This window comes from Phalangium opilio, unplaced genomic scaffold (assembly GCF_054372755.1).
Source record: "Phalangium opilio isolate 3A_F unplaced genomic scaffold, DU_Popi_V2 ptg000209l_1, whole genome shotgun sequence".
NCBI lineage: Eukaryota > Metazoa > Arthropoda > Arachnida > Opiliones > Phalangiidae > Phalangium > Phalangium opilio.
The window spans coordinates 2,226,314-2,253,973 of NW_028324217.1; the positions used below are offsets into that span (position 1 = coordinate 2,226,314).

General features: G+C 33.8%; 1 protein-coding gene across 2 annotated transcripts in view; it reads left to right on the forward strand.

The window, feature by feature from the left end:
• Nucleotides 1-27,660, forward strand: part of LOC149618316 (uncharacterized) — a 109,106-nt gene that overhangs the window by 48,313 nt on the left and 33,133 nt on the right. For both annotated transcript variants that reach the window (XM_089855549.1, XM_089855548.1), the window contains exon 3: nt 4,058-4,146. The gene's annotated coding sequence lies outside the window, so the exon portion shown is untranslated. The remainder of the gene's footprint in view (nt 1-4,057; nt 4,147-27,660) is intronic.

Below are 27,660 nucleotides of genomic sequence, written 5' to 3' on the forward strand. Positions count from 1 at the left end.
AAAGCGACATACGCCTGGTGAGTGAGGCGCTGCTGTCAAATTTGGGCTTAGTAAGTTTAGACTAAATGGGACCTAGAAGGAACTTGGTCCTGCCAAAATTAATTAACCACCGAGTGTAGGACTTCAATTCAATTAAAATGGGTACGCAATTATTCCTATTAGTTGTATGTATTCCCGCTACTACAAAAATAACGTCACCATCTTTGAATGTAGCCAGCGAATTGGTCCCTGAAGTAATTTAGACTTTATATAAAAAAAATTCTAATGAGTTGGAAGTAGGAAATAAAAAACGGAAGAAAAAACCTAAAAGATATAAAAACAATTTTCTTTTATTATATTTCTTTGCGACAGTACTTCCTCTGGAAGTGCTCCCTAGAGAGGAACCAAGGAAAAAATTGTCGGAAATTAGATCAAAATTATGAGAGGCGGTTCCTAAAATAATCTTACGTTTTTTTATATTATTAAATTTTTTTTTATATTTTATTTTTTATTTATATTATTAAATTTTTTTTATATTTTATTTTTTATTTATTTAGTGAAATAATTTTTAACTGTTGTATTTATTAGAGATTTTTAGTGTTTTAGGGATGACCCCTTAATTAAGTTAAATTATTATTAATTAAATTTAGGGGGCCATTCGTAAAATACTGATATTCCAATCTTAACTCGAATACAGTGTCAAAATTGAGATAGAGATAGAAGTTACATACATTTTCAACTCAAAATCAATTTTCCAAAGAACATCCCCAGATTTAATTTATACATGTAGATTTATCAGAAACACATTGTATATTATATTTTTGTGCTTACAAATTTTAGAAAACACTCTCCTCACCCCCTATTGGTTCTTTAAACTCCTTGCGTTTGTTATCTTTCCCGAATCGAAAACTAAGATTTCAATAAATTCCTTCAATAAGAATCATAATCCCAAAACCTACAGAAATTTTCTATCGAAAAATACATAAAAATTAAATATAGGCATATAGGCCTTGGTCTCTAAATCTCAGGCGATCAATTTGAATTCACGCAAAGTGTCTAGTTTTGGGGATCGAGGGGAGGGTAGTGGGTACTCATTCTACATTGTTGCCCATTAGTTGGGTACGCCTCAAATTTGCTAGAATTACAGTGAGACGTATTGCACGTGTACAGGGTGTTTTTGATAAGTTTGCCATAATTTAAAGTGCACGTTCTTAGCATCAAACTGATTGGAAAGTGACATTGATCATGGGGTTAAGGTGCATTTAGTGACGGAGATAGGGGTCCCAAACATTGATTGTCCCCCAATAACATTGAAATGTAATAACACATGTGCAGCCTTCAATTTGAGAATGTTATTGAACCTTTATCCAGCTGAAGTTAAATGTGTAAAAGTGTGCCTTATCTAGAGATGTGAAATTACCGTAATTTTTAAAAATGGTAATTTACCGAAAAATTACCGATTAAATTTTGGAATAACAAAAATTACCGTAATTTGTGGTATTTTATACTTTCACGTGCTTATTACCGCGGTAATTTACCGGTAAATTTACCGATAAATTACCATTTTAAAATTATGGTGAGATATAAATCGGTAATTTACGCGGTATTTGGTAAATTACCGGTAAAGTATTGTCTGTAAATTACCGGTAATTTACCAAATACCGCGTAAATTACCGATTTACTCGCATCTCTAGCCTTATCAGTAACACCCTGTATTTGCCCGAACACCGTCCCTGTGAAGAGAAAGATTTTCGTGGACGGATTAAAACGGTAGCGTTAAGAGGATTTAATACGGATTAGCATAATGGATTAGGGCGCATTAGACAGCCGAGACCCGCCTGTCTGCTTATATAGACCAATATAGAAAACCCCCTCCCCTGCAGCAGCCTCTTATAGAACTCCCAACTCAAGGAGAATGCTAACAACAGGAACGGAACGCTTTCCCATGATTTACCCCCTCGGTTTCCTTAAACAAACTATGCAAAGTTTTAGTTTTAGTTGCGTTTTGTCTTTTAGTTTAATTGATTGAATGAATCATGGTTTTGGTGGTTAATGGTTTTATTGCTATTGTTGTAGTTGATGACAATTTGGAGTGAATAGACACTGTTATTGTGGACTGGGTTTTGGGTGTTGGGAACGCAGCAGGATTGTGAAGGGTCAGGGGTCAGGGAAAGTCTGAGTAAGGTCAGGGAATTTAAAAAATGGAATAAAGAGGGTCGGGAAATTTTCAGGGAATGTTAGTTATTATTGACTTATGGTTGTGGCGAATTTATACCTTCTCCCTAATAAACTAGATATCACTTCTTGATTCATCTAAACTCTAAAGCATTTTTATTAATCTTAAAACTACTTTGGCTAACTTTAAAAGTCATCCAGAGCATTTTGATAATCTTAAAACCATAGTTAATTATTCCAAATTATTCTAAACACATGTTAAACAATTGTATCTATGACGCGTCTTGTTCGAGAAGAGAGGTCGGTTGCGGTCACCTATATAGCCGTTTTGTAAAAAATTTCAAACTCATTCAGAAATGCTGAATTCAAATAACAAAGTTAGGCCTAGTATAGTTCGTCTTTAAAACGACGGACCAAAGAGACACTAGGTTAGGTAATGACTCAAGACTCGAGACTGAAGAATTTCAAGGAGAAAGGGTAAGGGGGTGGTATTATTCAAATTCAGACGAAACTATTGTGGCTTGTTACTTGTTACCACCGATAGATTTTCCGGCGTCTGCATTTCGTAGAAGGCTCGAGTCTAGGAGATACTAATTTAAATGTTTAATCTAATTAGGCATAGAACCCGACAGGAACGACGACTCGATCTCGGCGCTGTATATATAACTTGATTCTCCTTTAAGAGGACGCTGTCTTACATACAGGGTGTTTCAAAAAGGGTGTACCATGAGTGGGATGGTTCATTCGTAACTTGTGTTAGGGTGGGCATGTTTGTTTCAAGGGGAGCTAGGTGAACTTCAAAAGGTATCTTGTTTGAATGAAGCGTGAACGAAAATGTGTGTAATTTTTATGGCCATTTTATAATCATGTTTTTAAACTGAAATAGTTTAATATCTGGTACTTCAGTCATTCCATTTTCTTCACTTATCTCTTACTTTCTCTAGCCTTTGTCCACTAAGACATTTTTTATTAATTAAATTAGCAATAATTGCCTGTTCAGTTTCTTACTTATTAAATTTCAGGAGTCATCCAATCATAAACACTCGATCTTAACAATGTTCATTTATAACTTGTGGGTTAGAGGGTGCATGCATCCCTTGGTGGGGGCTCGATCAAAATCTAAGGGCTGCTCATAAATTGAAGTTACATTTAACATTTCATCGATTCACTCAAAATTCAGTTGATTTCCCATAGAACTAACCATCCACGCATCCCACTCATGTACCCATACTTTGGTCCTATAATTACCCTGAGTCGTTTATGGAAGAACACCCTGTACCATCTTCAGTCTGAATAGACAACCCGTACTCGTCAGCTATACCTCCATTTGAGACGAAATGCTATGTATGCGTACAGGCTCTTTTATAATTCAGGAACCTCATATGAAATTTCAACTTAGTTTTCTATAATGTAGGCCACGGTTTTGAGGATTATTGTACATACAATACAAAGCGAGCCTCGTTTGTACGTACGTTCGTTTCTTTGTTAGTTGGTATATACAAGAGCGTCTTTGTATGTACAATTGTATCATTTTTAGACTACCACAGGGGTCAGCTTGGGGTCATAATGCACAGATTAAATGTTTGAGGTCAGAATTCTCTGGTTGTTTAAATGATAAGCTTGGCTGTGATTATTTTAAGGTTTTGGTATGGATTGAATTGTGCTAATTCAATGGTATAATTTACTTGGGTCTTCGTTAAACTGAGCTCGAGGTGAAGACATTTTAACGGTTGTACTTGATAGCGTGAATTGAGTTGTCCTCTTTTTAATGGTACCAAGTACTTTGACGTAGGTTCAACGGCTCTCGAGTTGAAAAATAACTTTTTTGAAATGTCGTATAAATTACCATCAATTTGCTCTTTTTTTGCAAAGTTTTTAACAATAAAATTTTATTTATTTCTAGATTAAGAAACGGTGAATTTCGTCTTGAAAAACAATCAACAGGATATCTGCAAAGTTCATAACGTAAACGGAGACCAACAAACACGATCCGTAAGTTTTTAAAACCAATTTACTTAACGCCTATTATTAAATATATTGAACAAAAAATATGAATGGTTAGGTAAATTTCGGTTGCTTCAGACATTTTTGCAAAAATGTTACACTTCAAATGTAAATACAGAAAAATCCTGGTCTTCGGGACCTTAAAACCATAGAAAATAGTGTAATTGAATAGAAAACGGTTACCCCTATCCACTTCCGGTTGGTTAATTTGTTATAACGTGGCCAAATTAGCCAATATACGAAATACATACCAATCAGATTCAACCGCAAACAAAATACCAACTAAACTTAAAGGTTCTGTTAGAATCCGTGCAAGGAATTCAGTGAAAGCTTCTACTCCAGTACTATAGGTAACTCTTTGCGTCAAACTTGGGACGTTAAAATCTAACGCTTGGCTTAACATTATCGTCTCGGAAATGGTTGAGAACGTTGCCAAGGTGGGGGGGGGGGTTGTAGGGAAAGGCGGGTTTCGCGCCCAATTGTCACCAATTAGCATTCATAACGATGGCCCCTCAGTGCATGCGTTTCGACAGAGCCAAGGCCCAAACTGCTTCGAGTTTAGTACGGTGGTCCGTGGATGGTTGGGTGGTCCAGGCATGCATGGGACTTTAGGAGGTAGGCAGGCAACTAGAGGAGATATATATAGTGTCTATCATCGCTTCCACGCGCCTAAATGCTTGTCTAGACGCCTGTTAAACCAATCAGAGAGTTCCACGTCATAGATACGTTTCATTACTGCTGTATCGTCTATCTAGTTATCTATACAAACATTTTAGGTTTGTTAATTTGTTTCGTTTCACTTAAAGTTAGAAGGAATGGTTTTCGCGAGGTATTGTGGGAAGAATTTTAAGTGTAACGTGTGTGAAAGTTTGTGAAGCGAAAAATGGCGTTGGTTTTATTATTATTTCGGTTTAATTGACTTCTAATTGAACGGATTTTTGTTTGAAGTATTAAGTACATTTTCATGTGTAAATTTATTTTTTAAATAATATTACTACAAACCTTTACTCTATTTAAAATCAAACCCCCAATTTAAAAAAAATAATAATTAAAAGTTAATTGTAATTAATTATAATTACAATTAACTGCATCAGTATGACTAACCTGGGATATAATTTAATAACTTCAATTTTATATACTTTCCTGCGCGCATATTGAATAATCCAGGTGAGACGAACCTCACACGGTAAACGTAATAGTAACACTTAGCAAACGAGGTGATTTCAAGCCTTTTGGTTTCATACGCAATTTGCAATATTGTTAATGCCAGTCTTGACTTTCCGAATGTAAGGTATTTAATCCCATTAGTTTTAGCTTTATCGCGTGTGGCAAATTCCGGTTGAATTTAAGCGGGAGTCGCTAACCACGAGTGTCAGCATCTGGCGCTGGCAAAAGTCATTTTCTTGACCTAAATCACGTGATTAAAAATGAGCCAATCAACGTTTTCTCGTCGACGCCGTTTAAAGTGTTGAACTGTTAATGCAAGCTTTACCTATGGTTCGTTTAATTTTGGGCTTTTCGTCAGTTTTACGCTAATGCATCTATAGGTTTTCTAATGGATGGCCGAACACTCCCTAAGGAGGCTGTTTCAAAGTTCAGATTGGCGTGAAATGTTTCTGCAGATTTTTGAGTTTTACCGAATTGTTTGAGTGTTTGAAGATGCGAGAAAGCGATATTGACGTTCAGCAGGGTTCATACTATTTATGGAATACCCCTAAAACATTTAATTTTAGTTTGCGTTAATGTTCTTTTAAGTAATTAAGTTTAACTTGAATTCTATGCTTTATGGTTTAGGAATATGTGATATATTATAGTTGATTCGTGTAGAGCTTGATTAGACCTTTAATTTGAAATCAATTACGTCTAAATCGGACCATTATTAAGAAAGTTACGACTATTTTTCAAAAATTTTACAATTTGAAAATTGAATGATGACGTCATACGTTTTTCAAAATTTGAAAGATGAACGTAACTTTCTTATTTATGGACCGATTTTCACGAAATTTGTTTTATTTTAAAGGGTTTTTCAAAGCTTAATCTAAGTATTCCGTAATATTCTTATTTAAATAGTTCTTAAAGCCCACAAAATTCAAATTTACATATAAATATATATAATCTTTTGAAAAAAATAGCATTACTAATGCACTTTACTTCCGCGAAAATAAATCCACTTAAATCTTAATACATCCAAACACCACTTATGAATAAAACAAATTTCCGGGAAATTTAACAAAACAGGGTTGCTACGATGCCTGGAAAAGTACATGATTTTGAAAAATAGTCTTAGGGAATTTTGAAATGGCCATAAAAGTCACGGAATTCCAAATTTGTTCGGTAATTAATTAATTTTTAGTAATTTTTAGAGACCAAATAATTATGTCTGACTTTCCTACTTTAACTGGAAGTTAAAATTAATCAGGGAAAATTACTTTAGACGGTCAGGAACTTTTGATAAAATTAAAAGTAGTACCAAACCAGAACCTTGATGAAATAGGCCTGCTGCTAAACATCAGAAGGACCCCATAGAGAAATCATTACATTACATTTTGTATTTGTTTTCGGTCTAGACTGTAGACGGCGCAATATTAAAGTGTGCCTTTTCTGTCCGCTACAACATTTAGGCTTAAGTATTAGTGGAAAAAGTAACGTATAGTATAGTATAAACTTGGAGGAGAGACTGTGAGATGGAGTAGAATTCTAAATAATACCTATTACGTATGTAGCCTCTGTAAGTAACGCCATCTACGGAGCGACAATCAACGAAGTCCTCCCAGCATCCTCAGTTTTGAATCCGTTTTGGTAGGGGTCGTACGTGGTACTAAATCGTCTTCAACGCCCCCCTGTGTCTTAAAATTAGAAACTAATTCGCCAGAACTAGCTTAGTATTTTTAAATGGCGCTAGGTGGCAGCACATAACAATCCCTACACTGGAAATGTAACTTAGAGGCGTGCGCGAGGTTCCAATAACATGTTGCTACTCCATCTCACATCTTTCTCCTCCAAGTAATATAGATAAGAAGACACATGACGTCGCGTAGTCTTCGACCCAATTCTGCCCAATCAAGAAAACGGTAATCCATCAAACTAAATTATTGTTTTTCTTTCGAAGGTGTAAGATAGTTTCGTTGGCGCCAATATTGGAAGGAACAGAGGCGAGGGGGGGGGGGGGTTATCGGTAAATGGAGACCTCTAGGGGCGATACCAAAATAAGTCTTAGTTGTAGTTAATTCTTATCGCATTTCGATACGGCGTTTGACCTTTCTGGTATACCTACGACATCTGGGATATATGTGTAATACTGTATTCCGACCTTATTTCGGCTCTTTATAGTTTTAATTATCAGTTCATTTATTTGTTAATTATTATTGTGAATAATAAGAGGTTTATTTTTATGATTCTATTTTCTGATGGTTCAGGTAGAAATTTAGTTTCTAGTAATGATGTATTTAAGTAGAGCTCATTATGGGCTTTTAATTTCTATAAATACAAGGTTATGTTTAAAATAGGTTGATTGTTATTGGGTAGTTGAAATATGACACTCGTTTCTGATTGGTTAAAGTTTAATCCGTAAAATGACATATTTAAGTATTTCTCATTATGGGCTTTCATTAGATTGCTACTAGAATGTTTAAAACAATTCTCTATTGTTACTGGTTGAATTACGACCGTCGTTTCTGATTGGTTGTAATTTAACCCCCGATAACGCCATATTTAAATAGCTCGCGTTACCAGCTTTCATTAGAGTACCCACAAGCCTATGTTTTAAAATACTCGATTATCATTGGCTGAAATATGACCCCGGGCCATGATTTTGATTGGCGGAAATATAAACCTACCTAAACCCCGTGTTGTTTGTACTCATTTTAAAGCCCGAAACGAGACGAATTCATTGATGGTGTCCGTTTTAAGATATCTGTTCGTCAATCGTCGTATAAGATTGATTTTGAAATTTAATCATCTCAGGAAGTCTTAAGTTAACGACATCTTCTAATTGACTAAAGTCTAATACCCTTTAATATAAATGACTAGTACGAAGCTCCTATTGTCTCCATTCTCCCGGCTTTAAATGACCGAGGCTTGAATACGTCCTGTTCATTTGCACTGTACTGTATTAATCAATTAACACCATATAGTATGACTCCGCCGAGCTACGCCCTAATAACCCAATAGAGCAAAATTTAATTAATTTCACTTAACATAACAATCACGGTATTAATAGTCCTCTCAACAAACTCTACACACTCTCTCTTAAACCGTCCCTGTTCCAAATTCAAAATTATTCAGCATATCGTCTTTAGTAACATCCTTACAATAAGTATGACATTAACTTTTGAAAATTCAAAAATTCTGCAATGTAGTTATAACTGTTTAGATGTACTGACGTTTATAACATTGAATTTAGTTCAGAAATGAATATAATAAATAATGTTTCATACAGTTTTAGGATGTGGTAGGATTTTATAGTAGGAATTCTACTGTTATGAGCAGTTTATAGTAACACGCGCTGACATTAAGAGCAATTTAGTAGTTACAACTGTTCAGGTGTACTGACGTTTATAACATTGAATTTAGTTCAGAAATGAAATTAATAGAATAAATTATGTTTCATACAGTTTTAGGATGTAGTAGGATTTTATAGCAAGAATTCTACTATTTTGAGCAGTTCAGAGTCAGATGCGCTGAGGTTAAGGGCAGTTTAGATAATCCCATATTTGTGCGCGTGCGAGATTGTCACTTGAAACAAAATGGCGGCTGGTTTAATTTTTTAAACTATGCCTTTCATTTAAGGTCTAATATTGGCTTCTCTGAAATTTTTACTTTTAACAAAATGGTTTAGTTTTTAACATTTGTCATACTTATAACGTTATATTACTTTTGTTATCGAACAAGAACAGATAGGAAATTCCACCATAAAGTGACCATATTTCAATTTAATTTTGGGAAGAGGTTAAAATTATTGCATGCACAAGTATCGTAAAAGCCATATGAATGTCTTTAAAAGATACGTAATTTTTGCTGTAATATTATTTTAAACCTCTAGAGTATTTCCATGTCATTTATTTTGAAACTAACTTATTTCCCCAAGTTTCAAAGTGATCCAAGTTTCTAGCCGTAATTTTAGGTCGAATTCGATAATCTTATTAAAATTACTATTAGAGAAACGTTGGCATCTATGTTCATTTTAATATATAGAAATGTATTCTTGAAACTAGTAACTGCTGTTACGCGATATTCCCTTAACGCGAAATTCAAAATTGTCGTTTCAAAGAGACAAGTTATGAAATATATTTAGGTATGTCTATTTAATATCTATTTAGGCCTACATTGAAAAGGAGGAAAACTTTCTAAAACTTTCCATTGTTATTGTTATAATCATGGACTTTCAATTTCAATCATTCCCCGGACTAGAATATTATTTTAATCGAAAAAGCGTATAAAATTATGAATATATCAAAATTGGAACCATGTTTGTATCTACAATATTAAAAAAGATATGAGCAATTTAGTTTTCTTAATGGGCATTGGACACTACACGTTAGCCCTCTCCGCCAATCACTGGGGAGTACTTACTCCTATTGGAGGAATCCGTCAGGTGGTACTAGGCGTCCAATAGGGAGGCGTATTTGGCCTAACGCTTACTTTAATTGCAATTTGTTTTACAAATTGCTACGAAACCAAATAAAGAAGTAAACATATCATAATAAACTAGATTTTTCAAGGATTTTGTTTTCGCATATTAAGTTTTTGTGGATGACGAAAATTATGTCACTAACACTTTAAAATTGAGAAAAACATTCTAGTCAGCCCGAAGTATCCCTTTAAATGATTGTGTGCTGGTATTTTCACTTTACGTGACCATATTCAATTTAGGTTTGCATTATGAACTAAATATTTGGGAGGTTTCTTATTCTTAAGGTTCGTTTCTTTTTCTTTTTTTTTTGGTTTTATTGTATGATTTTTGATGGCGTATTAGGCGTGGTGGTACTTGGTAATTGCGTTTTTTTTTCGATTTACTATTCGTTCAATTAAGAGTGAAAGAAAAAAGCGTTTATAGCAGCGTGAATGTGTTAGACCTATAGGTGGGAAAAAAATCTTTAAGTCAATTTAGGTTAAGTGTAGTACGAACTTATAATGGATAATGCGTAATATTTTCGTTAAAATGCTTGGTTTATATCATAACCCTATACTTTCCATAAGTAAGGGTCTCTCGTAGGGCTTACGAAATTGAAGAGACTGCCACGCCCACCTATGTTTAAACTAGAACAGATACAGGTACGCGTAGCCTTCTGTGATTTCTTTCTTTGGTCTGCTTGGTTCAGAACTTCAGATCACAATAGGCTATCACAAACCCGCAATCTGGTGACACTACTGAACGATAAATAGTTGTTAATGGAGTCATGGCCTACTGTGATTTCTTTCCTTGGTCTACTTGGTCTATGGGTAGAGATTGAGATTAGAGTAGGCTATCGTTTTTTTTGTTTGAAGTTAAAATATCCACCAGGCGACGCTAATTCCTTTGCAAAAATACTTCCCAAAACGTCAACGTAACTTGAACTCGTATTACTTTGAAATAAGCGGTTTTCTATATAGGAATTACTTGCAAGTTATATTGTCGTCACAAAAAAAAAATATCGCCAACAAAATTCCTTACCAAAACGTCAACGTAACTTGAAAACGAATTACATTGAAAATAACCGGTTTTCTATGGTAATATACTTCCAAGTTAAGTTGTCGTCGGTAAAAGTAATAACGCATTATTAAAGTCAACCCTAGTCATAAGCTACAGCACCTTGCCTATAAAATTAACGCGGTTAAAACGCAATTTTCAAATTAGTATCATTAACAAAATATTTCGTAATATATTTTTAATTGGATTTAACTAAGATCTAAGAGGAAGCGACCACAGTCAGCCACTGTTTTTCTTGGGAAAATCATTACTTTATTTTAAAAAACACATTTTGTAATAAGGTTTAATGATAATATCAAAAAGTTACCCTTGTGACTTGTCAGTAAGTACAATGTAAATGGAGGCAAAGCTAAGCCTTATCTTTTAATCACCAGTTTAAATTGTTATTACCCACCACCGGATAATAGGGGTAATTAAATTAATTACACACAGTTTTTCCGGCTCTTTGAAGATTTGCTAAATGTTAGTCATTCTGGTTTTTTTTTTTTATTCTCTTGTTTCTTTTCATCTGTTTTTACGGAATCTTTTTTAAAGATGCGGTAAATATGTTCCTTTTAATTATATTAACAGGAATTTTTTTAGTTTTAACATAAATAATTAATACAGGAATACATACAGTTAATAGGAATCATTGCGTACCCGTTTTAATTTCTGAACGTTTCTAGGTGTGCGGATTTTGTAGGGAGGAGTTAAGCTAGACTAATCATTATGTATGACGAATTTTACTCATAGTGAATTAATAATCTATCTCGCTGCTTGTTGCACCTTGAAGAGGCAGGCTAGAAAAGACACCATCAGAATTATGTGGCGTTACGGATAGTAAGTTCTCAAGCCCCGCCCACAAAACCCGAAATCATAGAAATTAATAAGAGACACAATTATTCCTAGTAGCTGTATGCATTCCTGGTATTAGTTTTTATATTTATGGGTGGTTGTAGAATTTTGTAAATAATTTTTTTCCCTTGTGAAATAACAGATGAAAAGGATGATGATTTTAACATAAATAACATTAATGTTTTAATGTTTACACGTGGTAATCTGAGATCCGTGTATTATTATTATTGTTGTTATCAAATGCAAATATAGATAAGAGAAAGTGACCTAGTCGCTAGTAGCAATCTAACCAAATAGGCTAGAGAGAAAGATGTATTAACTTTCTACTATTCATATTTGCTTTTGTTAATATTATTGCAAATACAATCATTACCTTTTGGGGGTAAATAAGTAAATCCATTCCTATTTTTTTCAAAAAGCGTGTTTACTATTAGAATCTAATTCAAAATTCTGTGTGCCTTTGCTAACAACTTTGAACACGCCATATCAAATGGGTAAAAAGAAATTAAGAACACGAAAAGGCGTATAACAGTCAAATGTACTTAACACATAGTTCCGTTGGTTACTCTACCATTTGAAAAGTACGGAAAATAAGTCATGCAAGGCGAGCAAGCGATAATATCGAATTTTAATTGAAGTAACCGTAATCTGAAATGAACAATGTGTTAATTTTAAAATTTAGTGAAGTGCCTTAAACTTATCACAATTAAACAAATTAAGTATTACTATAAAATTACTCAACTTTTTAATCGCCACTTCTGTAAAATTCACCATTATCAATTACTCGCCAACTGTCATCTGTAACTTAACGTAGCAATTAACGATTTTACGTCAAAATTCTTAAATATCTCAATTTCTATGAATGAACTTTAGTATCAAGTTAAGTTGACTTTTTGCCTTGTAATAATTCCTAAAATTACAGCTTAACTTGATAGTAAAACCTCAAAGAGTCAAGATTGTACGAAACATTTTTGTTTGTGACGTGAATTTTTTTTTTGGCCCGCGGGCTGGGTTTTGGGCATCGCATTAATCATCATTTTGTCCCGCTCTAGGAGAAACAAAATATAAAAAAATGAAAAAAATTTTTTCAGAGTCTCAAAACTTTTTATCCGAGGCTCATTTACATAGGATCATTCTTTCTTCGCCAAGGCCTATATAGGACGTTTACATTTTTTCTTTAGAAATATAAGTTCGCGCCGTGTTTTGTCTAGCAAGGATAAAGTGTAGAATAATCTTTTTTTAAAAACAAAAGAAAAAACCATTGTTTTTTAGCAGAAAAACCCCGAGACGTTAAAGAAAGGGGTTATTTTTAGTGTCTCTAGTTTATTTTACAAATCTTTTTGATGCGGTTTAAGAAGGTATGTATATTGTTCTTCTAGAGGGGATTTAAGTTGATATACGATGTGGTTTTATTTTATTTTTTTTTGTTTTTTAAACAAATTTCGCTCCAAATTTAGTTTTACATCAAAATAAAGTGGATTTTCGTATTCTGCGTTTAAAATCCTTTCGATTAAGTATAAACACGGCTGGGTTTGGTTAAAGTGACGGTACATCCATTCTGATTGGTTGAAACGTAATTAAGGTCTAATTTCTGATTGGTTGAAATGAATCTTAAGGGAAATACGCGTTATATATATTCATTTTAAAGCCCGTAAAGAGCGCAATGCAATGGTGTACTTTATAAAATCCCTTCTGTAAGTTTTAACGCGATTAGTTTAAATTTAATATATTAAAATTATAAAGAATATTCTAAAAAGCATTTAATTTAAAAACCTAGACATTCAAATTAATTAATTAGCCCCCAAATCATCAAGAAAAATCCAATTACCAAAATCCAAATTAGAAAGATTTTCCCTTAACACGCGTAAACAAAACAGGAAACCAAGGCTTAATGTCGTTTTGAAGTAAAAGTGTATACTTAGTTAACTCCTTGCTAGTAAAATTACATTCAAAACATAAGGAATCTTGGGTAGATTCTGTGACGCCCCAATGTTCTAAGATTGTAAGGGTAAGAAATTCTAAGAAAATTAACCATATACACAATTCTTGGGAAAAGGTTTTAAGCTTAGATGTACATACCTTGCTTCCAGAAAAGGGTAGCTAGAGCAGAGAGTCCCAACTTTTCGGTTTCATTTCGAAGAGTATGGAGCCCTAGTTTCCCCCATGGGGTCGAGAAAGAACCCTATACTAACTGCGGGCAAGTTAATTAGATAACTCCCCTTAGAACTTGGGGGGGGGGGTTGCAGAGGGGGCGAGGGTTGTGTGTGCCCCATGCAGGAAAGGTTAGAGTCGGTTCGGTTTGGTTCGTTTTGGGAGAAGAAACGTTGTAATTTCTTTGACCCTGTCCTGTGTTCGGCGCTTGACTGTCTTGAAATAATGTAGGGTTATTTGGAGAGATGGTTTGGTTTGGTTTGTTTAAGGTGCACTAGTTGTTATTGCCGAATTTGGTTGGTTGATTGAAGGGGTAGATGTTTTTGGTTGGTTTGGTTTGGTTGATTTTAGGCTAGATGGTAGGACAAGTAGGAGGTTTCAAAAATGGGTTTGGATTGTAAGGGATTTTTAATATGGGGTTTTGATTGGCTGGGATTTTGAAAATGGGGTGGGGATTCTCAGGGACTTTGAAATTAAGGGTGTGGAATATCAAGGATTTTGAAATTGAGATTTTAAATGTCATGGATTTTGAAAATAAGATTTTTAATGCCAGGGATTTTGAAAATAAGATTTTTAATGCCAGGGATTTTTAAAATAAGATTTTTAATGCCAGGGATTTTTAAAATAAGATTTTAAATGCCAGGGATTTTTAAAATAAGATTTTAAATGCCAGGGATTTTGAAAATAAGATTTTAAACGCCAGGGATTTTGAAAATACGATTTTAAATGTCAGGAATTTTGAAAATAAGATTTTAAATGTCAGAAATTTTGAAAATAAGATTTTAAATGTCAGAAATTTTGAAAATAATGTTGTTAAATGGCAAGGATTTTGAAAATAAGATTTTAAATGTCAGAAATTTTGAAAATAATGGTGTTAAATGGCAAGGATTTTGAAAATAAGGTGTGGAATGCAAGATATTTTGAACTTGGATAGGGTGTGAGTGAAGTTAGTTATTTTAAATGATGAAATGTTACGTATTTCGAAAATAAGATAAGAAATTTTAAACTCGTTTCAAAAATCATTTAAAGCTTTCATTTAACCTGCGCTTTAAATAACTATGAAAATTTGAAAAAGGAAAAAAGAAAAAATTCTTTTGTCAAAGAAAAACGCGGTATATAAGTCTGAGAATTTTGTCCAACTTGAAATTCTTTTACTTTCCTTTGCTTTGGTTACTTATATATATTTTTCCCGCCATTTCGTTTCTTCTATACCATACCATACCTTATAGTTGGAGGAAGGGGTGAAGTGGGTGGGGTTACCTTGGTTTTAGTTTTAAATTGGCTTTTTTGCTTTTCCTTTATAAAAAGGAAGGTTAACGATTCTGGCTTCCCCCGAACGGTTTCTTCTGGTTCATTCAAGAAATATGGTTGACTAAGTTTTTACTCTGCCCAAGTTTGCTCATTGCTTGCGAAGGGAGCTACTCTATTGATTTTTGGAATTTTGGAATTTTTTTCGTTTTCCAAAAGTAAATTCCAACATATTAATTTCCTTTGTCAAAAATAGAGAAAACCGCCAGACGTTGTTTATTTCAAATTTATTAAAAAATAATAATTGACTTGACAAAAAATCGATGCAGCTAAATTTGTATTTATTTATTTATTATTTTTATGTCAATTCTGAAACAGAAGCTATAAATTAAAAACAATTACGAACGTGTCTGTCTGTACCGGAACTTACATCAACATTTATGTCTATTTGATGACATATTAATTAATTTTCTACGTCTGGCTACCATTACTTCAAATCATAAGTTTATAGGGTATGTTCCGTTCCATAAGTATGAATGACACTACCAATACAAGTTCGTAAAAATACTACTGAGAGATGGACTTACAGTACTCGAGATAACTGGTTCGAGAAGGAGAACGACAATTAAGCGAGTCAATTGAAGTCCTACCTGCTACACTCGGTTGGTGGTGGTTAGTTAATTTTGCCGTGAGGACCAAGTTCCATCCAGGTCCTATTTAGTCTGAACTTACTAAGTTACCCAAATTTGACAGCAGCGCCCCACTCACCAGGCGTATGTCGCTCGCTTTACCCTGAATCTATGACCTCCCTACTTCAATCACTTCAAAATTACAAGCTCCAGTTTCTAAGTTACCAGAGATTTACAAAGTTATGGATGGAACATATCTTATGAACTCGTACCAAAAGGAAAACTTTTTGAACCGCTATTAAAGTTTTCTTTTAATTAAAAGCAATATAAGATCACATTTTCAACAGCTGCTTGTTCAAAACTTTAAAAATCAAAGATCCGTGTTACAAATCTTGAAATCTGGGACCGCTAATTACACGCGCTACAACCACGTAGATTAAACCAAATTAAAAATTAGGAATTTTTTTTTTTTTTTTTAAATAATTTTTCGTTCAAGATTGTGCGGTAATTGAGCAAAGGCTTAGGAAATAAAATTCAAACGCCTTTAAGCATCAGAGATACTATTTCTAAAGAGTTTCTTCGAGGCAATTTTAAAAAGAAAAAGTTTGCGTGCAGCATAAGTTAATAACTCGCTTTAAGTAAGGTAAAAATGCCTATGAAAATTTGGAATATTATTTTTAAGGTTTTTTTCAAAAGGTGGGGGGTAAAATGGAGTCTGGTGTGTTGATGAGTACCTTTGGTTTTATTAAGACAAAAGAATATTGATATGATGGTATGTGAACAACAATTAAGATAGGCTTCAAACTGGAAACTTTTAAACAATATCTCGAACGTTTTTTTGCGTCTACATAGGGAGCTAACAACTGGCTAAGGGGAAGAGATAGTCTGACGTCACGCAGCCCCTCTCTGGTTGGCATTTTTGCAATACTGTTTCCAACCGTTAGGGGGATGAAACTCCAGTAAGAGATAGCAGTCTGTGACGTTTCAGGATCAGAACTGTTAGCTCCCTATACCGTCCTATCAATGTTCCTTCTTAACCCTATATAGTAATTTTTCCCCTATATATGGCAATATCATAACCCCCTATCTCTTACCTTAGTGGGGGATATTCTCTATTACAAATTTTCCCCCAACGCAGGGGATACATAGTTCCCTCCCCCTCTCTACCGAAATTCCTCTATAGGGAAGGGAACTTGGGTGAAAATCTTAATCTCCGCTACTTAACGTCAGTCTGCAACTTAGGGGTTGTTATTCACTTATGTTTCTATCCCTTTGAAAATCGGTTGGATTTTTTTATTACGCAACTGATACCATACTTTGAAATGAAATAGGATTGAATGAAAATGCCCCATGTTTCATGAAGCGTGCAGGCCTGGTGTTAGCCTGATAAGATTTCAAAAAAAGCAGAGAGAAAAGCATATATATACAGTAGATGCAATTGCGGTGCGAATATTTTAAAGGTCTAGTCCTTGAACCCTTAAATTTATAGCTCGAGACTCAAAATCGCTCAAAGAAAATCCCCCTCAATAATTTTGCTTAGTTACATTTAATTTTTACATGTTATAAAATGTTGTAAATTTTTTTTCAAAATTGAGACTTGTTCTTTAAGAATTTACCTTGGTATTTTCGAAGCTACAGGTCAATATTTTTATTTGTGGTCAAGGTTAGTTGACTATATACACATGGACTTAATCTAACGCATTTTCTATGGTGGTAAATACGTATTAATGTAGCTTTAACAGCGCTGTAAATTAAGGATGGTTTTAAACAATGATTTTATCTAGTTTTGGAAAACTTAAAAATTTCCGTTTTATCTTTGAAATTCAGCGGTTTTGTATAAAGTTATCTGGTTTATTCTTGGGGTCTGGGGTAATTAATCGTTTCAAATATAGGAGAAATCAGTCTTAGAATGGGTACATACATCCATTGAAACCACTTGTTTATTCCATGTTAATATGGTCTCTTTTCCAAGGTTTCATTACCTGTTTTCAAAAAACTCATAGGAATTTTGAAAAAGGGCCAAAAAGTATGGATCAGGGAATTAGATTTTAGTTTGGGAAAATATCTTATGTTTACGAAAATTGCAAGTTTTGCAACGTTGAATATTATTTAGCGTTACAATAAATATATTTTAAAACATAATTTTCTGTAAAATTGACTTGTTTATAACAAAATGTATTGCTTTCAACTTTTGGCCTAATAAATAGGTCAGGGAATATTATGGGAAATAAATAGTTGGGGAAAATCTAGAAAGGTCACCTAGGAATATGATAATCTGAAAGAAACTTCAAATTGTTTCACCCATAACGCATTAGCTAAATTTTATTACAAAAATTGAACGCAAAGTCTATGGGAATGTTTATGTTATACAGCTAACACCTAGAAAGTTTTTTTTTTATCTGGGCACTAGTTCTTAATTGATTGTTTTTCTTCCACGAAGCGCGAAGAAGAAAGGAAATTCACCTGATTACTCGAGCGAAAACGATTTGTCCACGTGACTAGATTACAGTCACCCTCACAGTTTGCCAGGTTTTTTTTTCTTTATTTTTCTTTTATTTTTTTATTCCATCTCCGATTCTCTCACTCTCTTATCCTTGTTGAAGGCTTAATCGATTTTGATTCGCCTTTTGTTAAATGGCTGCCTCTTTGGGAAGGTTCAAGGATAATTGATGATAATGGGATGGATACCTAAATGATTTTTAGACCGGTCAATATTAGATAGTTTTGCGATTATCTCCCGAAGAAGTGGAGGAAACGTGGAGTTAAGTACACGGTTGAATTTGTCTTGAAAAGGGCTTTTAAATGAGTACCTATATCGCGTGGTTCTGTTGGTTTAAGCCATGGACCAATCAGATTCAGTACTCGCGTTACAATCAATCATAATTGATATATTTGCAATTATCTTCTGTTGGAGTGCAGCAAACGCGGAGTTACGTACACGGTTGAATTCGTCTCGAAACGGGCTTTTAAGTGAGTACTTACTTTGCGTGGTTCTATTGGTTCAAATTATGAACCAATCAGATTAAGTACTCACATTACAACCAATCAGAATTAAGGAAATATAATATTATCCGAATATGATCGTGTAAGTACTCAAACGAAAGCCATTTAACCCTAAAATAAATATATACACTTTAAAATTCCAATTTCATACTTTAAAATTTTCAACCAATCAGAAACGGTACTTACATTAATAACCAATCAGAAATTAGTATCGTAAATATCATCCGAATATACCCGTGTAAGTACTCAAACGAAAGCTCATTCACCGTACAATTCACCTATAAATTTCCTTTTACAAACCCATAAAACCTAAACTTAAAAAAAACCCAAATGACTCTTGAGAATCAAAACAAAAAAAAAAAACAAAAAAAGGTCAAACAGGAAGTACCTACACGCAACTTAAATTTATAACAACGGTACTTTCTAAGATATTTTCGTACAGTACATAAAACCTTAAAGAAAAAAAAAGATAGAAAAATTCCCATGAAATAAAAATACTTAAAAAAAGGAAAAGTAAGAAAATAAAACCCAAGACATTTAACCCCTCAAAAAAGGAGGCGTATTTTTTTTTTGTCGACTGCTTCCGAAAGTCCTTAGCCAGTTCAATAAAGTAAAGTGGCTCTACAGATTTGCTTTTTATTAGAAATGGCGTAACGCTTGTAGGCGCCGCTAAGAAAAAAGGGTCTCACGTAGTATAGTGCGGATTTACACTATACTAGAGAGAGAACAGCCAAGGCTTCCAATCCTAAGTTAGGAGCCGCTAGAGATGAAATGAGATTTGGCGGCTAGAAACAACTGACTCTTTTATTGCTAGCTGATAAAAAAGTGAAAGAAGGGAAACCAGGGGGGGGGGTGATGGGGGAGGGAACTCATTGTGAGAAGGTTTTCTTTTTTTACCCTCCAAGAATTTCTTAAGAGTCTGGTTGGTTCTCAATGTTTCTAGACTTGGTGCTTTTAAAATAAGAAGTTGTTGCAGACGACGTGAAATTTAGAAAAAGGCAATGTCGGGCCCAAACTGCTTTAATTAATAGAGTGAAATTTGGCAAGGACCTTAATTTAAGTAGTACGGGTACTCTCGAAGAAGTATTTTCTTAATTCGCGGCCATATTGAAAAATGGCGACTTGAAATTTAATATAACTGATAATCAACGCGGAGTCTAAACTGATTTAAGTAGAAAACTGAAGTTTGGTAGGGACCTTACTTTTTAGTATTGGATTCTTGCTAAGATGTATATAGTTAATCCGTGGCCATCTTGCAAAATGGCTGCCTGAGATGTAAAAAAGAAACCCCTTTCTTGCAATGCTTCAACTGGGAAAAGTTCAAGAAGTTAGCTTGTGTTCTAGTAAGCTATCAACTTTTGAACCATGGTGATGTCAATAAATTAATTTGACGCAAGTTCCTCCCACTTTTCAAAGCATCATCCCATCCCCATAAAGTTTGTTTCCATGTGCCGCTTCTATGTTCTTCTTGAACAAATTGTGGTATACCCTAACTTGAACTGATTGGAATGTTACATGATATTCAATATGAATGAAATCAAATTTAACCGAACGATATTATTATGAAGATCGGATACTTTTTTTGATTAGTCCAAGATTTTGGCGCGAAGTCTAGAGGTTTCTTTAGACGCTTAAAACTGAAATATCGCCTTGATTACTGCACAGACTTGTGGGGCGTGCTTATAAGGCCCATTCAGACGGAGACTAAAATCTTAGCGATGAAGTGGCTTCAATGCTCGCTTAATCAGACACACGTGTCAACGACTACGTACGGAGAAATACGTTTCCGACGCCAGGGAGAATCGAAATTAACAAGACGACCGCGATGGGAACCTAAGATCTTTACTCTGTAGTCTGAAGGGGTCTTTACAACTTTGAAAGAATAGAAGCTCGAGCAGCTAGGGATCGGGAGTTTAACAGAGGCTAAGAATTTGTAAAAGGCATGCTGGCGGTGGTGGTGGTAGTAGCTGGCTGGCTGGCTTCAATTCGAAGGGCCTTTTTTCAGTTTTCTTTACTCTATGGGTGATTGCTTTCAAACGTATATACACACCAACTTTCTCTCTTTCTCTTTTAACGTTTCTTCTTTGTTGAGATATATACTTAAGAGATTGCGTTGAAATAAAGGTGGAAAAACTGGATGGTTGGTTGCCGGGTGATTAAATATTTACGGGATTCGTTATTTAGCCATTCATTAATTGCAATTAACAAATTTAACCCCAATAATAATATTAATAATAATAATTCTTAAAAGGTTTAATTTGTATATAAAATATATGAGAATTTATATTTATTTGTTTATTTATTTATTTTATTTATTTATTTTGTTTATTTATTTTATTTATTTATTTTGTTTATTTATTTTATTTATTTATTTTATTTTATTTATTTATTTTATTTGTTTTATTTATTTTATTTATTTATTTTACTTATTTATTTTACTTATTTATTTTATTTATTTATTTTATTTATTTATTTTATTTATTTATTTTATTTTATTTATTTATTTTATTTATTTATTTATTTATTTATTTATTTATAAAATTAAATTTATGCCCCTGTATTGTGACTTCACCCCTATACACTGGTGTTCTGCAATAGAAACCTTTCTACAGGGGCTATGGGAAAATACATGTAAATGAAAACCCCTATATGCTGGCTTTGCCCAAAGATTTATTATTTCATTTTATTATTAAATTTAAATAGACTTATCATCACAAAGCGACGTCTTATTTTTAATAGAAATGCTTTAAACATTATTAAAATCTTTTTATTTAAAAGTAATAACGTATTTCATTCGAAAATCCAATATCCAATATTTTTACGTCCAGTTTCTATGGTCAACCGCGGTTTTCACACACACGGAATTGAATTGAACAGTGATATAGACGTATATTTGAAGATATGAAAGTAAATTAACACGAAGTTATTTTTCTAATTTAAATTAGAGTTTTATAAATATAAAAACAAAATTTTATTAAGATTGTTCTGTTAGCGAGGCCCAGGATGGTTTACAAGCGTTTTCAAACAACGTTAAGGATTTGAATTGAAAACTTCAGTTTAGTTTAATTTTGATTGGTGTCGTTTGAAGTGAAAATAACGGATATTATAAATGAGAGAAAATTAATCAAATATTCAGTATTTTATTTATGTCCTCGACGATAGAAACTTTGAAGTGTTACGGTGTAATTATTGCATACAGGAATACATACAGCTACTAGGAATCATTTTGTATCCTCCATTTTAATTTCTCAACGTATCTAGGCGCGCTTTGTGGGAGGAGGTAGCAAGACTAATCACTATATATGACGAATTTCGTTTGGGACAAATATCATTAATACCATTTCGGTAATTTTTATAAAATTTAAATTTGTGTATGTTATTTCGAAGAGAATTACTTTATACTTGTTATTATTTGAGCTGTATCTGTTGTTGATGTGAATTTTACAGGTAAACACGTTACAATTACAGGTAACGTAGTATGGTAGTATCATTAGGTCTTTTCAGGCTAAAAACAGCGCGTTTTTAGCATAGAATAATCATTGAGTTTGTACCAGAAAAAAAAAATTATAATGAAATAAGACAAGGTAAATGTCGTAAAAATGCATTAAAGCATCTGCCGTTACTATGGCAACCCATAGTTGTTAGAGATATTCCCTTGTCGCTATAACAGATAGTAAATAAATCCAAATTCAAAAATATTGTTTCGTCTTTTTAAAGGGAAGCTTGAACAACTTGAATTTTAGGCTCAGTGAATATTATTTGGAGTTAAGTTTAATTTATTTTAAAAAAAGTATTTGAAATTTAGGCTTAACTTTGTAAAGAAGTACTTGAAATTTAGGCTTAACTTTATAAAGAGCTATTTGAAACTTGGGCTTAGATTTTAAAAGAACGATTTGAAATTTAGACTTAGCTTTCAAATAGCTGTTTGAAATTTAGGCTTAGCTTTCAAATAGCTGTTTGAAATTTAGGCTTAGCTTTCAACAGAACTATTTGAAATTTAGGCCTAACTTTCAAAAGAACTGTTTGAAATATGGGCTTAGCTTTCAAAAGAACTATTTGAAACTTAGGCTTACCTATCAAAAGATTGATTTGAAATTTAGGTTTAGCTTTTAAAAGAACTATTTGAAATTTAGGCTTAACTTTCGAAAGAACTATTTGAAATTTAGGCTTAACTTTGTAAAGAACTATTTGGAATTTAGGCTCAACTTTATAAAGAACTATTTGAAATGTAGGCTTAACTTTCGAAAGAACTCTTTGAAATTCCGGCTTAACATATAAATTAACTAGTTGAAATTTAGGCTTAACTTTGAAAAGGACAATGTTGAAATTTAGGCTTAACTAAGATCCAGGAAAAATTGTTCACATTATCCTGAATATACTTGAATTTCTTTTAAAAAGAAACTACCAATTTAAACTAAGACATTCCACCTTTAAAAATGGGCGTAAATTTATTTTTCCTTTGTTTTGAGGGAAAACGGGGGTAAAAATTGGGGAACAGGCAGAGGGGAGGGGGTAAGAATTTGATTTCATTTCATTTCTATATCTCTCTCTCTGACGAATCATCAAGTCGACTTTTGCGGGAACGCCAATGCGATATAGACACACCAGAGGGGGGATGAAGGGGGGGCAGCGAATTCCAAAAATGTATTAGCTTTTATTAAATTTGAAAAGCCGAAACGAAATGAGAAACTCCGGGAACGAAAACATGGAAATGGCTTTCGAATATAATAAGTATATCGTTATAAAAATGAATATAACAACGCATTATAGGTCGATATTTATTACTCATTTTGAGAAGGTTTATTTGGCACGTCTAAATGTCTGTCACAGTTGTCAAATTATCAGCTTAATTAAAGGTTAAAGTTCAGGTAACGTAATATTATACCTTAATTAAAAGAACGGAACCGCTGCTTTACCTAAATATAAAAGGAATTAAATATTAAAAACTGAATAAATGATCTCTTATTACAATATTGTAATTAGTACATTTAATTAGAATTATAAATAGTCAAGGACTACTGCCTCGCCATCCGCCATATTGGTTTAATGCAGGCGTCTGCTAGCCAGAACCCACTCTTACCCCAACGGGATTGGTATTGGTGAATTCTCACAGGCTGAGAGAGGTAAGGGTAAGGTCATGGTTCTGGCTAGCAGACGCCTGCACTAAAGCAATGGCGGATGGCGAGGCCGTAGTCCTTGATTATTTTTAATCAGACTAATTAAATGTACTAATTTTCATATTGTAATAAAGCAAGATTTAATTTTCCTTTTATATTTTGAGAAATACCGTTCTGTTAAGGTATAATATTGTGTTACCTTTCCTTTAACTATTAACAGAATATAAGATTTAATCTTATGGGTGTGTCTAAATATATTTTAAAATTATATCTTCGTGTTGGCTATATATATATTTCTTTAATTAAAAGAAGTTAATTACTAGAAGATAGTCCCAAAGGTATGATCGATTCGCTAAAGTCTGTAATTAGCTTTTAAAAAGGTCACGTCTTTTTATTTAAAACAAAGACAGTCGAAAAACTCTGAAAACCACAAGTGTCCTTTTTGATGTCCATTGGGACACTTTGAAATAAAAATTAAAGTCCGAAAGTTTGACCAATACATTCGCGAAATTACTAGTTCTCCTCCGCACAACAGTGATTTCAAAACGATACCCTGTAATTTAAGAATCAAAAAGAAGAAAAAGTCGTCCCGATGCTTAAGGAGGTGTTGAAAATCGATAATAGGGTATGCCATCCGATTCGTCTCGTTACCAGCTTTAAAATGAGTACTTATTTCATAGGGTTCGCGTATGTCTAGCCGGCGACCAATCATAACGCTTATTTCTGAGATGACAACCAATTAGAAGGTGTAATAGTATACACCATCCGATTCGTCTTGTTACCAGCTTTAAAATAAGTACTTACTTCATAGGGTTCGCGTATGTCTAGCCGGCGACCAATCATAACGCGTACCTCTGAGTTAAAAACCAATTAGAAGCGACTATTTTTAATAATATCGCAATATAGCCGTGTAAGTACTCAAATTAAAGCTCTCTAGGAGTACAATACAATGGTGATAAAATATATTCAAAATATGGCTATGTTATTATGTAATATTATCGAAACAGACAGACTCTGACGGCGGTATAATTAACAGACCCCTGGTTTTGTTTTTGTAAGAGCCCATTTATTTGGAACACACCCCTTAAAAAGGCGAGCGAACTATAATTTCATTTTCGTCATAAAATGGACGGCCAATTAGTGTCGGAGAAGCTTTAAGAATTAGAGGGAGTTTGCAACTTAGCTTCCCCTATGTTTCCCCTAGCGGCCAATTTTCGAAACTACCATAGCTTCAATTAAAAATGAAAGCTTTAGTTGTTAGCAGCGCAGTCTTGTATCTAGATTTGAGCGGACAAATCTTCAAAGAAAAATCAACCCCCCTCCCCAAAAAACTGCTCTAATTAACTAAGTTAAAAATATATACTTTTTAAGAAGAAAGCCAATCAGTGCGGAGATATTTTTCGTGACGTCATAGAAGACCTGAAAACATTGTATTCTTATCACCCGTTATCTGCAATTATGATTTTGTTAATTTAGAAAAGTTGTAACGTATTTCTTACAACTTTAAATTAAGAACAATTAAACCAGCAAATTTCTGAAATGTGTATAACACTTTAACCCCCCCCCCCCGCTTTTTGGTAGTGGTACACTTCTCTCGACGAGAAATATTACATACTTCTGATGAAATTGAGATAATTATTATTTTACATTAAAACACTTGTTAAGTAGTATCTCTTTAATTCAACAAATATGTAACGGATTGAGGTTAAATGCTCGAAGCTATAACCTATGTCCTGGTTTATATTCAACGCTAGTAAATTTGTGTCTCCATTGGAGCCCCTTTTGACAAAATTGTTGCATTAAGACCAATTCCCACGAGACCCTGACCTTCCCCCGAAGTTGTATTGATAACGGGAGCCCTTAATGGACAAGGGACCCCAATATTAAATAAATGAGGAAGGACCCCCTTACTTACTTAATTTTGTTATTTGACTAATAGACAATGATTACAAATTCTTGTTACGTAACGTTTTGTTGATTTTGCAAACCTTCCTTAAGCCTTAAGGCGAAAGGTTGAATTCCAGGCCGAACAAGGACCTTGGGAAACTCGGGTAAAGATTGGGTTATAGGAATGTGCCTTTAAATTCAGGCGTAGTGTTCATAGGGTTATTTGCCGTGATGTATTTTGATGTAGGGTTATGTAGCGTGCAAACTGAGCTTGGTCTAGATGAAGTCGTGGATTGGGACATAAGTTAATGGCTAAGTCTGTGAATTCGGTATCGGTTCTGTTGTGGTGGTTTATGTAACGTGATAGATACACGTGAAAACCTTGAAAGGTCAGGTCAGGTCAATTTAAAATGGGTCAAAAGGGTCAGGGAATTTTAAGTTTTAACTACTTTGGTCGTTCAACGCTGGACACATGTTCCAGCAATAACATGTTTTAAAATATAATTAGTTTCTTAATCAAATTTAACTTGTTAATAATACAACAATATTCCTAACAAATATCCCCCCAAGTTAGCATTGATTGATTGACAACTAGCAGTGCATTATAAGGTCAGAGACTTATTGGGTAAATAATTATTGACTTATGATTAAGGGGTTAAAAAAATTTACCCTCCTTTTCCCGAAAAATTTAGGATCATTTGTTTTAGTTGAAATTAGGGATGACAAACTGGCGCAAACGTGGGTTACGTGACCCACTAACGCGACGGGGCTCCTTATTGGTTCCCCCGTTACCCGTTTTCTACTGGGACTATCTTTTCAAGGCCTTGGGTTCCGTGTGTTCAATATCCTCATGGGTAATCGAAGAGATACTTTAATATGACCAAGAAATAATATACTGTTTCAACAAGGAATGCGTGATTTTATACAGTAAAATATTTTAGAGTTTTGTTTATTTCTCTTATTAACGTTTCAATTCTAGATAATTTTTATTTTTAAAATATATTTTCATTATATATTGTTTTTAAAAGAGGGGCACAGTTTTGAAAAGGGTATTTGACCATTATAATTCATTGCCTTTAATTGGTCATTATGTATATTAGGTTTAGTTGATCATTAGAAGTTATCGGTATAGTTGATCATTAGAAGCTGACGGTATAGTTGATCATTTGAAGTTATCGGTGTAGTTGATAATTTGAACTTATCGGCGTAGTTGATCATTTGAAGTTATCGGTGTAGTTGATCATTAGAAGTTTTCGTTATAGTTGATCATTAGAAGTTGTCGGTATAGTTGATTATTTGAAGTTCTCGGTATAGTTGATCAGTTGAAGTTGTCGGTATAGTTGATCATTTGAAGTTGTCGGTATAGTTGATCATTTGAAGTTCTCGGTATAGTTGATCATTTGAAGTTGTCGGTATAGTTGATCATTTGAAGTTCTCGGTATAGTTGATCATTAGAAATTGTCGGTATATTTGATCATTAGAAATTGTCGGTATATTTGATCATTAGAAATTGTCGGTATAGTTAAAAATTAGAAGCTGTCGTTATAGTTGATCATTAGAAGTTGTCGGTTATTGAGAATTACACGATATAGTATTAGGGAAGTGGTACGAGCGGTTTGTATGGCGGAAGTGGCACGATCGGTTCGTATGGCGGAAGTGGCACGATCGGATTGTATAGCGGTACATTATCAATCCCATTGTATGGCGGTTGTTGATGAAAACCGCTGTGTTGGTAATCTCTGAATATGATATATTCAACTGGTTTACCCCAACCACCTGGACCCGCCGTTTTACCAATAGTGTGTTTTGTTAACTCTATGGAATCCACCAAATGAGCGCGTTTGAAGCGCTTCGCGGTACGTTTAAAACGACCTGCCAGTCACCAAGATAAGATTACTCGTCTTTAACTTATTAAGGGTAATTATTTATTTATGATTACTGTACC